This window comes from Hemitrygon akajei, chromosome 14 (genome assembly GCF_048418815.1).
Source record: "Hemitrygon akajei chromosome 14, sHemAka1.3, whole genome shotgun sequence".
Lineage (NCBI taxonomy): Eukaryota > Metazoa > Chordata > Chondrichthyes > Myliobatiformes > Dasyatidae > Hemitrygon > Hemitrygon akajei.
The window spans coordinates 61,536,968-61,540,798 of NC_133137.1; the positions used below are offsets into that span (position 1 = coordinate 61,536,968).

Below are 3,831 nucleotides of genomic sequence, written 5' to 3' on the forward strand. Positions count from 1 at the left end.
CCATCCAAGACTCTGTAATGGCCACAAAATCGTAGCTCCAAGTGCTGATCCACGCTCTAAGCTCATCCGCTTTATTCATAATAATCCTTGTATTAAAATAGACACATCTCAAACCATCGGACTAAGCGTGTCCCTTCTCTATCACCTGTCTATCCTCCTTTTCGCACTGTCTCCAAGCTTTCTCTATTTGTGAGCCAACTTCCCTTTCCTCCATCACTTCAGTTCGGTTCCCATCCCCTAGCAATTCTTGTTTAAACTCTCCTGCATAGCCTTTGCAAACCTCCCCACCAGGATACTGGTCCCCCTCAGATTCAAATGCAACCTGTCTTTTTTGTACAAGTCACACCTGCCCCAAAAGAGGTCGCAATGATTCAGAAATCTGAATCCCTGCCCCCTGCTCCAATCCCTCAGCCACGCATTTATCCTCCACCTCATCCTATTCCTATTCTCACTGTCGCGTGGGACAGGCAGTAATCCCGAGATTACTACCTCTGTGGTCCTGCTTCTCAACTTCCTTCCTAACTCCCTGTAGTCTTTTTTCAGGTCCTCTTCCCTTTTCCTACCTATGTCATTGGTACCAATATGTACCACAACCTCTAGCTGTTCTCCCTCCCACTGCAGGATATCTTGGATGTGATCTAAAACATCCTGGACCCTGGCACCTGGGAGGAAAACTACCATCCGAGTTTCTTTCCTGTGTTCACAGAATTTCCTGTCTGACCCCCTAACTATAGAGTCCCCTATCACTACTTCCTTCCTCTTCCTTTCCCTAGCTTTCTGAGCCACAGGGCCAGACTCGGTGCCAAAGAACGTTGCAGAGAAGATTGGCAAGGCCCCTGTGCAAGGATGACATGCAAATTCATAAAGCACTCCATGTTTTGGGCAGCATGGTTGTACAGTGGTTTGAATGTTCTCCCTGTGACTGCATGGGTTTCCTCTGATGCTCCGGTCTCCACCCATATTCCAAAAGAGATACAATTTTGTAGGTAGCCTCCAACCTGATGGCATGAACATTGGTTTCCCTAACTTCTGTTAATGCCCCTCCTCCCCTTCTTACCCCATCCCTGATTTATTTATTTCTCCCCTTTTTTTCTCTCTCTCTGCCCATCACTCCTTGCCTGTTCTCCATCTCCCTCTGGTGCTCCCCTCCCCCTTTCTTTCTCCCTTGGCCTCCCGTCCCATGATCCTTTCCCTTCTCCAGCTCTGTATCCCTTTTGCCAATCACCTTTCCAGCTCTTAGCTTCACCCCTCCTCCTCCTGTCTTCTCCTATCATTTTGGATTTCCCCCTCCCCCTCCTACTTTCAAATCTCTTACAAACTTTTCTTTCAGTTAGTCCTGACGAAGGGTCTCTGCCCGAAATGTCGACTGTACTTCTTCCTATTGATGCTGCCTGGCCTGCTGCGTTCCACCAGCATTTTCTGTGTGTTGCTTGAATTTCCAGCATCTGCAGATTTCCTCGTGTTTGCAATTTAGTAGGTTCATTGGTTACATGGGAAAATTGGGCATTGAGGGCTCATTGGACCGGAATGGCCTGATACCGTGCTGTATCTTTAAATAAAATACATAACCATTTGCTGCCCTGCCTATTTTATGAATTGTGCATAAGAACACCTAGATTTCTCTTTTACTTACCTTATCTGTAATTGTTCCACAGTTAGATAATTGTCTGCCTAGGTTCCTCTTGATCACGTTAAGCTCCGATTCCCAGTTACTGCCCACTCACTCAACCTTCCTAAATACTTTTACAGAGTCCAAATCTCTTGATCGCAACAGCCTGATAGCTGTTAAAGCTTTCGCAAAATGCTGTAGGAACTGAGCAGGTCAGGCAGCATCAATGGAAATGAATAAACAGTCGATGTTTCAGGCCGAGATGCCTCATTGGGTCTTGGCCTTAAATGTTGACAGTTTATTCATTTCCACAGATGCTGCCTGACCTGCTGACTTCCTCCAGTAATTTGTGTGTGTTGCTCTGGATCTCCAGCATCTGCAGAGATTTCAGGGATTGGCTTGCTCACTGCCGATACAGATGTGTCTCACCAGCCTCAGCATTCTGACCGGGTAAATACAGATATGATGAGGCCATGTCAGGTCCAGGCAGTGGGACAGAGTTGCTGATTTCCATCTCATGCTGCCTAATTCAGGACAGGAAGAAGAGTTAGTAGCAAAGACATAAATGCCGGAAAAACTCGGCCTGTCGAGCAGCACCTGTGGGAAAAGAAACCAGTTAGTGTTTCAGGTCAGAAACCCTTCCTCAGAAGTGGGGATAAACTCCACTGAGTTAAGGAACTTCTGTTCAACCAAGTTTGCCATGGTGTAAACATTACCACTTTTATTGTGTCTGGCCAATTCGTGATTCCAGACATACCTCTTGACTGCCTCCTCATTTCAGAGCTAAACAAGGTCAGACTATAAATGTCAGCACTGCAGTGATCTTATCTGAACAGATTTTTAAAAACTCCAAACTTTCAGATCATGAAAAATAAGAGTTTAACATATTTCAATCACAAAGTTCTTCCGTCTGAAATTGTATCATGCAAAAGTTTGTGTTCCCCCATCATTAACCCCATCATTTTTCTTATATAACTTCCAAGAACTTTCAGTAGTTCTCTGAATCTCATCTGAACGTATTCTGCACTCTTATCAACTCGGGTTTTGTACTTCTGTCACTTGTCTCCTTCTGCCTTATTAAATTTACAGAGGCAGAATTTGTAGATATAGAAAATCTGAAATAAAAATGGTAAGTAATGAAAATACAGGTGACATATGTGGATAGAAAAAAAATTAGTTTTTATCTGAATTGCTTTTCGGCCCTGCACAAATTTTTTAATTAAATAAAATTGAATGAGTTGCATTAAACGATGAGGAGTTCGGGCAAATAAATTGCCTGCAGTGGAATGAGACAGAAGGCTGCAGTTAGGTTTCCAGCCAGGTGGAGCCAGGCTTACCTGTAAACAACAATGTCTGAGCTGGATGTCAGGCTGAGTAACCATGGTAACAATCAAAGGTGAATTGGAAAAGTCCTTACAATATAACCCCTTTTCACATTTAAACTGGGGTGGGAAGGCGTTAAATTTTCTCTTAGCAGAGCTCTGTTCATACTCTACAACCCTTTGTGTTAGTTTTCAGTTCATATGTTGCCAGAAGATGCAATGTGCTTTTATTAGAAGTAACAGATGCCTAGAAATTAATCATCCACCCCCCTTGGTGCATTAAACGCTTGGATTCTCCCTAAAAGTATATGCAGTTGGGCAAAGTCTGTTAGAAGTAAGGCTGGAATAATAGAATGCTGGTCAGCAGGTCAAGCAGCATCTGTGGAAAGAGAAATAGTTAACTTTTGAGACCTGGGACCCTTGATCAGAGAACAATTGTAGGAGGTCTGCACACAGAGTCCTGCCAAGGGAAATGAAGAGCACAGGGCTGTCTCTGCTGCTCCGTTGCTGTGCCAATGGCTAGGAAACAAGTCAGAGTTTATAACACATTGCTGGCAAGGGCAAACACTACCATGGAGGTCAGGAATCCTCAATTAATATATAGAATGCTCTGCCAGGGAGGGTCCAATACTGGGCACCCTCTGGAATGAGTTAGGGCAAAAAAGATTTATGAGAATGTTGCCAAGACTCAAGGACCTGAGTTATATGGAGATATTGGGCAGGCTGGGACTTTATTCCTTGGAAGGTAGGAGACTGGGGCTGACCTTATAAAGGTGCATAAAATCATGTGCGGCATAGAAGGAGTCTTTTTTCCCCAAAATTTAAAGGGACATGAGTAGCAACTTCTTCACACAGAGGTTGGTGTGAATACGAACGAGCTGCCAGAGGAAGTACTTGAAG

At 44.2% G+C, this 3,831-nt stretch overlaps 1 non-coding gene across 1 annotated transcript; it reads left to right on the plus strand.

The window, feature by feature from the left end:
• Nucleotides 1-777: 777 nt before the first annotated feature.
• On the plus strand, nt 778-881 carry LOC140739049 (U6 spliceosomal RNA). Its single transcript, XR_012101558.1, has one exon. It is a non-coding gene; the product is annotated as a U6 spliceosomal RNA (small nuclear RNA).
• The last annotated feature ends 2,950 nt before the right edge of the window (nt 882-3,831 follow it).